At 42.9% G+C, this 13,071-nt stretch overlaps 1 protein-coding gene and 1 long non-coding RNA gene across 11 annotated transcripts in view; one reads left to right on the top strand and one right to left on the bottom strand.

Moving 5' to 3' along the window:
- Positions 1–13,071, bottom strand: part of Rasgef1b (RasGEF domain family member 1B) — a 525,136-nt gene that overhangs the window by 86,255 nt on the left and 425,810 nt on the right. The gene's annotated exons all lie outside the window — the stretch shown is intronic.
- Positions 1–13,071, top strand: part of LOC128108643 (uncharacterized) — a 71,874-nt gene that overhangs the window by 29,297 nt on the left and 29,506 nt on the right. For 4 of the 6 annotated variants that reach the window (XR_008217556.1, XR_008217560.1, XR_008217558.1 and 1 more), the window contains exon 4: positions 598–805. This is a non-coding gene — a long non-coding RNA (uncharacterized LOC128108643). Of the gene's footprint in view, positions 1–597; positions 806–10,002; positions 10,120–13,071 lie in introns of all 6 variants that reach the window. The other 2 variants (XR_008217557.1, XR_008217561.1) reach the window with 1 other exon arrangement.

The following is a 13,071-nucleotide window of genomic DNA, read 5'->3' on the forward strand; positions in this document are numbered from 1 at the left end:
TAAACTCACAGAGATCCACCTGCCTCTGCTTCCCAAGTGCTGGGACTAAAGTTGTGTGCCTGGCGGCTTTTGCCTTCTTAGGAAAATGTCTTGACAAAGTTAAGGTTTGCTTGAGCATTGGTTTGTGATGAAGTATTTTAAATGACACTTTGTAGGCAACCATTTTCAAATGCTTTTAGTACTTGGGAAGTCCTAAGTGACTGACTGGAAATATACATAGTGGTGTCTCTGCACTTTACCTATCATGAAGACCTCGCAGGCTCAAAGGAAAGCCTAATCCCTTCAAGGCAGCCAGTAGGTGCTGTTCTTTGAGCAGGGCTTTCCCAGCAGCCAGGCCAGGCTACGGCACTGCCCTGCTTTTCTCATGGCCTCGGGTCAGGCCGAACACTTTGTGTTAGCCCCAGTGAACATGGAGAAATGCAAGGCAGCCTCACAGCAGCACCCTGGATGAGAAAGAGGAAAACTCATGGAGACTGTGGATTATGGGGAGTGGGTGTAACAAGGAAACGCCGTACATCTGCACAGCTGTACCTAACTTGGAGCTTTTAAAGGAATAATTGACACAAAAGATGACATTTTTCTCTTTGGTTCCTTTAGTCACTGACTCCAGAAACCAACTGGCACCTGCTTAAAATGGGTAATGATGAACCTTCATAAATGCTGAGCACCCTCTATAAAAAGGTTCATTACGTGTGTGTGGTATAGTGCTGACTTCTTAGTGTCACAGACTGAAAAAGACATTGAGGAATCTGCCACCTGGACAGCTGCTGTTTGCAACCCTGGTACATGTGTTTACCTTGACAAAGTAAGTATTGCTATTGCATGTGTGCAATACACTTGTGCATTATCTGCTTGTAGCAAGTAACACTGCTTTTGAATTAGTGTGATATTTAAAAATTGGTACTATAGACTTACCTTACTAAACCAAAGACTCTAAATATTGCTTTAGAAGTAGAAACTAACAATATACGATGGGCTTCTACATAGTTCTGTGTAAGGAGGGTAATGATTGTTGGCTCTTTTATACATACAGATGTCTCTAGTGCTACATAAGCCTTCAAAAGACTGACAGGTACAGGATAGTTATAAATCTGTTCACTTGACTTTCAAATTAACTTTACCCTTGTTGGTTGCTTTTGTAAATGTAACTAACCGTCCACATGCTACAGAAGTCAGGCTTCTGACATAGGAACCCGAAAGATATTTTTGAGATACGGGGACATTGCTCACAGGGCACGTAGACTGGACTTGAGGTGTGCCTGGCAGAAGGGCCATTCCTTCTGTACCTTGTACTGGCTTACACTTGGGCCGAAGGAGTTTATTGCCACTAACACCTTGGCATGCGTAATTTCCCTCCTTGAAACATGGGATACAATCAGACCAGTGGGGACAAAACCTGATCCCGGCTACAAGGGACACCGAACGAACCGCCAGCTCTAAATCATGATGTCTTCAGCAACTATTACTCAGGGACAAGGCAGGGAGTTGTCAGAGTTGCACTGAAGTCAATGCTGGACACGCTAGCACTTGGCTGTAATCCCAGCGCTTGGAAACCTGGAGAAGGACAAAGTTTAAAGCAGCCAAGGTAGGCTTCATGATGAGCCTGCCGCAAAACAACACGCTCAAGTGGCTTGTGCCGGCCCTTCCAAAGTAACTAAAAGCCAAGAGGTGATGTAGAAATGGCTCATGTGCATGGGAATCGGAACCCATCAGCATGTGGTCTAACCTGGCTCCCTACTTGTATTTTATTCATATTTGTTACACACACACACACACATTTCCCCTGCAGACTGAGGTGTTAAAGCAAAGAGTAGAGATATGAAACGGGCCAATTTGGAAGGAATGGCTATGTTCTAAAGAGACAATTGTGTTCCCTTCTCTGGCTATTACACTGTTGGAACAGTGGACTTTAAGAAATTAGAATCTTGGTGGGGTGTTGTAGCACACACCTTTAATCCCAGCACTCGGGAGGCAGAGGTAGGCAGATTTCTGTGAGTTCAAGGCCAGCTTGGTCTACAAAGTAAGTTCCAGGACAACCAGGGGCTGTTACACAGAGAAACCCTGTGTGTGTGTGTGTGTGTGTGTGTGTGTGTGTGTGTGTGTGTGTGTGTGTGTAAGGGGAGACATTAGAATCTCCCCCCAGAGATCTCCTGTGTAGAGAAAATGGTTGATGCCCTGGGGACAGCCAGAGGAGGAAGTTTCTTCTGGTTCACAAGTTGTCAGGTGATCTTGAAGGAGAGACAAGGAGCTGAGACCAGGATAGGCAGGGGACCCCTCTTTGATGGATTGCTTAATTATGCACATCTCTTGCCTTCTAGTTGAACCCTATCTCACGTCAGGACCCCTGAAGATGGACTTAGGAGGGCCACTGACCTTTATTTTCCCTCTTCCCAATGTGGCCATATTGAATAAATCTTGTTTTCTTCTTCTTTTTTAAACACACACACACACACACACATACACACACACAGCTCCTTTAACTGGCTCATTGAGGACAGGTGGTCAACCCTGGCTTGCTGGGGCAGAGGCTGTGATCCCCATATCTGGTAACAAATTGGCTTGGATAGGAAGGTTTCACTAATGCTCAGGGTCTGGGCTTTAGGTCACAAAATTGCCTTGTTAACCTGAGGTAATAAAACCATGAAGACTATAGTGATACCTAGAATAGTAAAATAGGGAGCCCACTCTCCACCTTTGGCATCGTTATTTCTGGTATACTGTGGGAAAACAAGTTTATTTTGATTTTTCTCAGTTTGGACCTGTTTGGTTGGAACCTCCAGCTTACACCTTGCATGATCCAGGAAGCCCCATTCATGTCTCTCTCTAAATCCCTCCCACTCATAGAGTCTCCAAACAAAGGAAAGGCACTGAAAAGCCCAGTCCCATATTCTTGGTGGCTATGGCAGCTCCTCCCCTGAAGTTGCCAGCTGCCTAAGTCCCTGCCAAAGTGCTCAGCTTTTGACCATACTTGGGAACAAACCCAGCTAGTGGCAGACGCATCATCACTCCTTGCCTACAACCTATAAAGTCTCCCTGCTTTTGTTTGTGGGTACAGCTTCTCTGGCCTCGATCTCTGGGACTGGAGAACCCACCCAGGGTGCTTTGCTCAAATAAACCTGTTGTTACACTTTTTCAGTTCGGCTTGATCTGGCTTACTGTGTCGTTAGAGAAACCTATTATCGGGGGAGGGGACAGAACACCTATTAGGGCCTATAAAGTGGCACTAGGCGGTGGGGTTTCAAGAGCTTTCTTTGTGTCCAAGGCTGCTCTGGCTCATGGACATGGGAAATCCAGATTCCATAGAAACATAGCATGGGGGAACATGACCAAAGGCCTGAGAGCCTGGGACCTGAGGAAACTGTTTCTGGGTACAGGCTCTAGGCTGGTGCCGACTCAGTCAGCTGGGGAAGTGAGCCGAGTGGAGCCGTGGGGAAGACCCAGATGGCAACCAAGCCTGACAGCCCTTGTGTTTAACTCTCACACACACACCAGCCCCAACCCTTGCATTCTGCAGTGTCTGTGTGGAGGGAAAATATGGGAGAAGGAGACTGGAAGGGAGTAGGCAAGCCTACCCAGGCAGGAGGTCTTTGCAGCATTTTACTGCAATTTCTGTTGGCTTTGTTTCCCCAGTGATGCATTTAGCTACAACACGTAGAGAGAGACCCCATTCAGGAGAGTGGGGTCATTGTCTACACACAAAAGGCCATTTAGGGAGAGAACAGCTCTGCCCGAGTCCAGATCCATTAGAGAAAGGTTCGCTGTTGAAGTGGGCTGTGAAACAAATGCAATAATTCAGGCTAACTGGGCACCCTCCCCCAGCAGAGCCGCCTGGGATCATAAACTAATTTCCCTGAAAGTTCTCAGCTTAGGGGGAAGCAAATCATGGACTCTAAACGACAGTTCTGTTGTTAACCTTAACCCTAGTGGCTAGCTAACTTTAGAACGTATTATATGACTAACTAAAGGAGGCAAGAGGGGAATATTTTTTACAACAAAGGAATGGATTATGTACTTAAAGTTACTTGAAAATATTGGTTCTGTCTGAGTGCTATTTCTTTTTTATTATATTTTTATTATGTAAAACAATTTTAAAAATTTTAAACGTATTTTGATTATATTCTTCCCCTCTCCCAAGTCCTCCCAGATCCTCTCCCCATCCCTAACCACGCAACTTTGTTCTTCCTCAAAAAAAAAACAAGAAAAAAAGTACAGCAACCCCCCCAACCAAATTAACACAATAAAACAACACCCAAAACAAAACAAACAAAAACTCACCAAACTATAACCAAATAAAAGCTCATTAAAAAAACAAAATCTCTGGAGTCTGTTATCTGTGGTCAGTTACTCCTGAACACGAGGCCTGCCCTGGAGAGGCTGATGTACCCAGTGTCACTCCATGGGAGAACACTGATTTCCCCTCTCCCAGCAGGTAGAAATAACAGTTCAGTTGTTAATGTTTACCCTAGTGGCTAGGTTTGCGCTCATTCACTTTTCAAAAGCCTTTTTGGTATGATTTTTATTAGATGTAACTTTTATAGGGTTGGCTGTTCTTTTTTTCTAGTTCAACATTATTGACATTTTGTATATCTCTGTACATGGTCTGTGAAAAAAAAAGTAAAAATACATTTGTTTTTAAATTAACAGTGTTTCACTTTAGTGATGAAATACGGGGAAGCACTGGAAATGATCCCACACATCCCCAGACCTAATTGTCTTTTATTAAACACAGTGTAAAAAGAGAGCAAAGAGGACATGGGTGTTTCACATACAAACTTCTGACCTGTCTCAGCTAAAGGAGGAAAACAAGCAAACTTTCCCCATGAGTAATCATAAGAAGAACAAATCAGAGACACATGGTGTCCTAGAGGTGTGGGGACTCCAAGGGGTGACAACCAGGCCTCAGTGCCATCTAAATAACCACATTTTCAGATGTCAAGCATCTACCATGTCCATGAGTCCAGTGTCCTGCTTAAAAACCAATGCTGGGATAACTGTACACCAGACATTTTCTGTGACTCAGTTGGTTGGGATGTTTCAGTTACTAAAGACTAATCATATAGTAAGGGTATGGATAAACAGTGGCCAATAAATATGGACCTCAAACATTACTTATAATGTTGAATAATTTTAGAATGAGCCTTGACTAATCATTTTGTATATAAATAATGAAAATAACACAGAACGCCCAAAGTGTGAGTTCATGAGAGGTCCCTTCTGGTAGATTACATGATAAATCTGCTTTTTGTGTCCCATTTCTAAAGTGACTTGCAGGTAGTACAGAGGTAGAAATTAGCTGCTTGGAAACTAGAGATTAATAGTTCACTCACACGTTATGGTCAGCTATTATCACCTGCCCACGTTATTATTACTCTCATAAGAAAATATTTACCAAGTCCTAGGCATTTAACCCCAAATTGAGGTTAAAGCCTCTGTGTTCATGTTGCTTATTTAAGAATTTAAGAAGTATGTATAAAAGGACATTGTCTTCAAGTTTCATGAAATTCTCTTAACATTTTGACATTGCAAGTTTTACTCAGGACCAGAGAGATGGCTTAGTGGATGCTTGCTGCCAAGCCTGAAGACCTGAGTTGAATCAAATCCCTGGGAACTGCATAGAGGGGGCAGAGCAGAACCAACTTCTGTAGGTTGTCCTCTGACCTCCACACACATGTCATGGCACACACACGCATGCACACATGCACACTCGATATTACTTTTAAAAGTTTCGGATAGATAGATAAAAGAACAAGCAAGTGAGTGTCTTTGAACCTTTCGGTTTGTAGGAAAACACTGGAAGGGAATGAAGGGGTGTAACCTAACCCAGGGTTGAGAACAGGAAGTCAGTTTACTTCCTCTGAGACACTGTGTCCAAAGGCTTGCTGTACACCAGGCTCTAGTGTGAGTGCTTGTGTACACAGGTTTTACAGAGAGTCAGGGGAGTACAGTAATTCAGAAAGCAACGACGGACAGTGAGGTCACTGGAAAGCAGAGCAAGGCATGGCGGGTTTGACTTAGGCTTTACCAAACAAATTTTTGAGCAAAACCTTGAAGAAGGTGAAGAGTTCAGCTACATGGATTTTGGGGTGGAAAGGTGTTCTAAGCTACAGCTAGGGATATTGCAAAAGGAAAACTATTTGTTAAAGACCCTGTCTCAAAAAAAAAAAGTTAATTTGCTCAAAATATAATTAGCCTGTGTGACACTACCCTACAAAATAATAAATACTGCCAACACCTATTACACTTACAACTAGCCCTACTTATAGTTAAGGACCAGCAAATTAAGTGTCACATATGTTCTAACTTTCACATGTATCATGCTCCCTGTTAGGGACTGGTGTGATGTTACATTCATAATTAAGCAACCCACTTCATATTTGTTATCATGTCACAAAGGACATGGAAAATTAAGCAGACTTGGGAGGGAATGCTGCAGTCACTCAGCCTGTGTGGAGGCAGGAGATCTTCAATGGGGAGTGAGATTTGAGCTGAGACTTTAAGGGTGAGTAACAACTATCTAGACAGAGGTAGAAGGAAATGTGGAGTATGAGAAAAACAAGAAGATTAGCTCAAGGAGGGAGCTGTCCAGTCTGCCAGGATCCCAGCCAGAAACAGGGCACACTCAGGCCATCTGAGGACAGTTTAATTAAAGGGCTCTTTATTGTGGTGTCTAAATGGTTAAGGGTAATCAACAAGGGATGTACAGTACCCAGCGCAGCAAGAATGAAAAGCTACAGCCGTGCCTGGGTACCACTGTGGAAGGCAGGGATGCCTATGAGAAGATAGTTACAGACATAATTTACTTCATAGTAATTGTGGCCTTCTGTAAAGACTTGGACCCAGTCTGAGGCTCCACAGCAGGGGGAGGTCCAGGGGGAAATTATATAGTATAATACCCTACCTCTCCCTAGGGCAGAGAGCAGGGTGGAAAGGCCAGAGTGGATCTTAAGGGTGATGGAGAATATCCTGCATGATAGGAAGCAGATTTTACTGGCTAAGTGAAAGATCCTGGTATAAGTTTTTCTAAAAGTGATAGATAGCAAAGGATGGCAGGATCAGATTCATATTCTCCAAAGGAAGTTGCTCTTGTAATCTGAGCAGGTTGGAGCCAGGCATGAGGATGTAGGAAGCTCAGTTGTTTGTAATATGTCAGCCGGAGAAAAGAAATCTGCTAATATGGTGGTTGTGGGTAGTGAGGGTGGGGGTTCTGAGGGACCGGAGTTTGAGTGGGTCTGGAAATGGGAAGTGGAGAGGAGGAAATGAGACAGGCAAAGAATTTGGTTTGTGTAATGACACGGATGGTGTCATCCTCCCTGCAGGTGAATTCCCTGGGTTTGGGGATGGAAAAGGTCATATAAACTTGATTTTAGATATAGTGGGAGTCTTCCAGGAACCCAGCAGCAAATATCAAATCACCACCCACACCGAAACGGGAGTTTAACAGGATGCCATTTCTTGCATCCTAACAAGACTCAGAGCTGGGCATTTTGTATGAAACATTTTCTCCAGTCTTTGGTATATAAATGCAGACACCTGCCCCCTATTTTAGGGGTGAAAAAATCCTGAGGTGCTGAGAGGTCCAAGTTCTTGCTCACATTTAGAACTGCAGTCCAAACACCTCAGAGCTAGCTGAGCTTCACCTCCACGGACTGCTGTGTCTGCGGGTCCCAGTGGGTCAGGGAAGCCTCTGGATGTAGTAGTTAAGAAGTGAAAACCCTTCTTTTGTGAGGTCTCAGTTCATTGGGAGGAACATATGGGTCTTGCCTCTTTGGACTCTACAGTGAGCTGTCATTAGTTTTTGTTTGCTTTTCTTTGTTTTTATATTACTGGTGGTTGAACCCAAGGCTACCACTGAGCCGTGCATCTCCAGCCTTTGGTTACTTAACACAGGACCTTGCTGTGTAGCCCAGGCTGGTCTTAAATTTCACAGTGTAGCATAGGCTGCCCTATTCTATCTTTGCCTCGTTAATATTGGGATTATAGGTTTAGGCCACCACTGCCTGCTTATATGGCTTTTGACTGATCAATCAGTCAATATTGACTTACCAAATATTATAGCCTTAGGGTTTTTCTGGTCCCCATGAAAAGGTTATGAGTAGTATGTGCTTCGTCATGATTCAAGGGCTTAAAATTAGTTATGGAAGCAAATGAACACAGGAAACACTCCTACATGTGATAATGTTACTTGAAATGATAAACTGAATCAAGCTTATGGCTTGAGAAAATGGTAGAGTGCATCCTAAGTTGTATGGAAGGAACTTGATCAGTGAAAATAGCACTGTTGTGTGCTGATGGCCTCCTTGGTATCTAAGGGTTGGTTTGCAAAGGGATATCCTCTTCCCAGGAAGTTTCTTAAGTGTTTAATTAGTTATACTTTGCTAAAGAAAGTACATATCAAACAGTCTGAAAATGGGAGTGTCTGGATTTATTTTATTTAACATTTGTTTTTGAAAATCAGTACCAAGAGCAGTTTGCTTCTTCGATAACAAGGGGAAAACAATCTGTTTACATTGTTGCTGAAGGAGAAGCTGAAATTGCAAATGTGATATGATCTGAATTCTTATCTCTTTCATGGAAAATGCCATCAGCAAGCTTTAGTCTAAGATCTTTGAGGCTCCATAAATCACACTGTGTGTGTGGAAAAATCAAATCCACTTTCAGTTGAAAGATAAGGCATCTCAAATAATGGCACCTAGAAAACCTTTTCTTAGTAGAGTATATTATAACGGCTGAGACCCAAAGACCATCTTTGTGTGATGCTTCTGGTACTGCATCGCATTGACCAACTATAGAAGCTTTGTGGAAAGTTATGTGGGGAATGTAATCCCCCAAACAGGGAAACAGATACTGCTTTAATTATATTTATGAGCAAAAAGAAAAAAAAATGGTCTTAGGTAGCTAGACAGTATGAAGGATGTCATGTGTTGTTATTTAGTAAAACATTGTAGCAACATAGAAAAGGTCCCAGTTACGTGTACAAGAACTGAAATGAGTTGAGCCTTGGCTCAACATCTGGTTCCAGTACATGTACTTATCTACGCCAATTTGCTTAATGCTCCTCACTTCTATATTATACAGATGAGGGAACAGAGGGGAACAAGTACTTGGGGAACTTGCCCAAATAACTTACACAAGAAGTCAACGAAAGTGCTGGGTTCTGAACTCAGGCGGATTGCCTCCATGCTTCTCATCCACGCTTCTCAACCTTTTTAATCTACACAGGACCTTGCTATGCAGCCTGGGCTGGCTTCCAACTCCATGACGCTGCCTCAGCCTCCTTACCACAGCAATTACAGGCACATGCCCACCGTTGAGTTCTCCCAACTGCCAAAGGCTTTACAAAATAAACATTTTCTCCTCATGAACAGTTTCTCAAGTAAAATTACAAGACAGCCAACGATTTGCAAACATAAATAAAAATTTAAAAAGCAAGGCAGTTTTCTGGATATGAATTCAAACTAGTTAATAAATTCATATATAGAAGATAAAAGATAATCAAAACTAAAAGATCTGCAGGGAGAATTAGAAGTGGAAAATTTTCTTTTTTTTAATCCTTTTTTTGAAGAAGAATGGGAGGTTAAGTAAAAAGAGTTTAATTAATGCTCTAAGGCTGACCCGGTGTTCTCATAATTATAAAAATATGCTCTTCATTCTTCATACAACATTTCTCGCTTCAGTTGGAAGGGAGATTAGAGTTCTGTCTTAGAATAATTCTATTCCTAAGCAAGAGAAAAAGGTTCTAGAGTCCCTGTCTCAAAATCTCCCTCCTCCAAAATTTAATTTGTGGATTTATCTATATATGGTGCTGGGAATTAAACCCAGGACCTCATATAGTTAAGCATGTGGCCCAGAACTAAGTTACATTCTAAGCCTTAGATAAATCTCAGAAACTTAACATTGGAAGAAAGAAACAAAATGCAGAGTGAAACAGGTGATACTGTGATGCCCAAACACCAGGCAGCATTTAATAGCATACTAATTATTAATAGTGATCCATCTTTCCAGAAAGAGCTGTTCAAAGAAATCCACATGGTGGACAACAACATGGAGGAATCAGTCGTCTGTGTGCAGAGGCTGGAGGGAATGGAGGAGACAGAAGAGGGTGCACACGGTGTCATGGCAGTGCGTAGTCTAGCTCTTCACCTGGGGGTGGGTTTTCTTGTGCTTCACAATTTACATATTCTTCAATTTAGCTTCATGCAGGGGTGTAGCACGAATCTTAAAAGGTCTTATTAATAAAAACAAACTGGGAGCCAGGTATTGGGGTGAACGCTGAAAGATCAGAGGAACAGAACAAGCCACAGCTAACCTCACCTCGCCAATTCCTCCGCTGATCCGGTTTCCTCAAACTGGAAGCCTCTGTGTCATCATCCAAATGGATCTCAGCTGAACTGCTGTTAAAAGTCTCCAAGCTTAACCAGGCTCTAGTTCCTGGTCCTCATGCCTTATATACCTTTCTGCATCCTGCCATCACTTCCTGGGATTAAAGGACTGTGGCACCATGCTTGGCTGTTTCCAGTGTGACTTTGAATTCACAGAGATCCACATGGATCTCTGCCTCCAGAAGGCTAGGATTAAAGGTGTGTGTGCCACCATTTTCTGGCCTCTATATCTAGTGGCTGTTTTGTTCTCTGACCCCAAATAAGTTTATTAAGTTGCACAGTATATTGGGGGACACAATATCACCACACAGGGGCTTGGAAATGACAGAAGAAATCTTTATTTTCTCAAACCACAGACAGTCTTTCTGAGATATGGCAGACTGCTTTTCCATGACTCTCAATAACTGTGTCCTTTTTCTAAGTGCTCTAATTTTCAAGTAGCAAGATCAAAAGTCTTTACAGGGCCATGTCCCTAACATACCATCCATCCAATGGGCATACCAACAGACTTCAGAATGGCTGCCAAGGTACCTAGGCCACTGGAGATACTCGCTCATCTCATAGTTCAGCTTTTTACTGGAAAGGAGCAAAGTGATTCTCGGAAGGGTGAAAAAGCAGCTGCTTGCAGTTTCCCATCCTTAGAAAAGTAGACTCTTCACAGGTATATAAATAACTCAGAAGGCAGACAGCAGTGTGCACTAGCAACCCCACTTCCTCCAGGTAAGCAAAGACAGTGCCCAAGGCAAATGAGTCCTGGATCCTAGTTTCATTGGAAAGTGTCTTTTTTGTAATGCAAACTGTCTTTAACAATGGAGATAGCATTAGGAATGAGGGGGATGAGTCCCCCTCTGGGTCTCTAGGGAGAAAGTACTGAAAGCTACTCTCACTCACCTCTACATCTAAAGCCTCCTGCTGAAGCAGGGCTATCCAGTCAACAAAAGAAAGCGGGGTAGGAGAGAGGCCCCCAAGGGATTCCTCTCCTGGGGCTCTATCCTGAGCAGCTGTTGTGAGAGTGGGGGAGGACCTTTCAGAGGAGGGGACCAACCAGGAGGATTTCAAAGGCCAAAGTGAATCACCAGCAAGAGTCAAGAGGGTCTGTATGTCAGTACCAATCAAAGGGTAGCTTTCAGGAGGGCTCCATCCCAGGTGCATTTTTATATCTGTCTGCCAAGCTGTTCAAGACACCCAGGGAAGGAGAACTAAGGACTAGCACTTCATTTGTTCTTCTTGCTTATGTTCTGCATTTTAAGAGAGCAAAATGTTAGGGTCCTACCTAAATCTAGGGGTGTCAGACAGCCTAAGGCCACAGCCCTAAGCTACAGGCGAATGGGGCATTGGCAGTGGCTGGCTGAGGTTGGGAGAGGGGAGGCGTGGAATCTCACAAAGACCTATGGGTGTGGGAAAACACTTCACTATTATATTATACTATTTGTTACATCAAAATGAAAAACTTTCTGTAGCATCTGAGTTCATTGAGATGATAGGGGTTTGCCAGATACAAAATGGCACCGAGTTGTGAGACTGGTTCCTTTGCTTTTGTGAAAAAATGGCTCCATAAAATGAGCTTATCATTTCCACTCTCTGGCTGCAAGGGCCAGGCGCATTAAATCAAGAACTGAATAAATGTTAATGCAACCCTTGGCACGCAAAGGTTGATATTAGTGGGGAAAGGAAGAGCTAACTAAATCTACCTCGAGCTGGACAAAATCTTGCAATTTCTGGAAAAGCTACCAAGACCCGAAAAGTGTTAGAAATGTGTAGAGAAGTCATGTTTTCAGAAAAATCCACCCGTGTCTTCAGCTTTGGGTCAATTCTCTAGGCCCCTGTTTCGAGCTACCAGCCGAGTCATTTTCTTTCCTTTGCTCCCCCCTTGAGTACCAGGGTTGGGAATTCACAGTGTTTGGAGTAATGGAAAGGGATGAGCAGCAGCAGCAGCCATAACAAGAGCTGTCATTGTATTCTGCAGTAGGAAAAGGAAAGCAGGAACTTGGCTGATGTACCTCAACATGCTCTGAAAGTCAAAGGTAACCGGGAAATGGCCAGCGGAGAAGATGCACAACTCTGTGTGCTTCTTTACAAATTTGACACGAATTATTAATTGAAAGAACACTTTAATGAAGAAGAGCGAGTTGTAGAAGAAGAGAAAAGACACATCAGTTTACTAGCTTGTGTTCCAGAAAAACATGTCTATCATCAAATCGGGACTGTACTATATTTTAAACATCTTCATCTAGGATGAGGAGATGGGAAATTGTTTTACAAACAATTTTTCAATAATAAATGATTAACATAGTCAGTTTAGAAGCTGACAATCAGCAGTATTTCTTAGCCTTAAATTCATTGACTAGTCTTAAAACCAAGATACCCAAAGTCTCCATTTAATCAGAAGTGTGGATGGGTCAGCTCACTCATTCATTCCTGAAATATTTACTAAGTGGCCTGTGTGAGCTTTAGTGAAGGATGCAATGATCAATCAGTTAGAAGCCTCATTTTTCTAGGGAGCCTTGTATCCAAAGGCGAGGTCACTCATAGTCATAAATAACTACCATACAAGGTTAAGCGTAGTATGATGAGGGAGGACAAATCAGGGGAGACCAAATCTGAAAAACTCTCTGAAAAGGGAAGAGACATGCTGGGTCATGAACTAGACAGGAGGATGGCAAGAGTTCCAATCCAGGTGGAAGGGAAGGTA

Source organism: Peromyscus californicus, unplaced genomic scaffold, assembly GCF_007827085.1.
Source record: "Peromyscus californicus insignis strain IS unplaced genomic scaffold, ASM782708v3 Scaffold_13__1_contigs__length_99412109, whole genome shotgun sequence".
In the NCBI taxonomy this organism is placed as follows: Eukaryota; Metazoa; Chordata; class Mammalia; order Rodentia; family Cricetidae; genus Peromyscus; species Peromyscus californicus.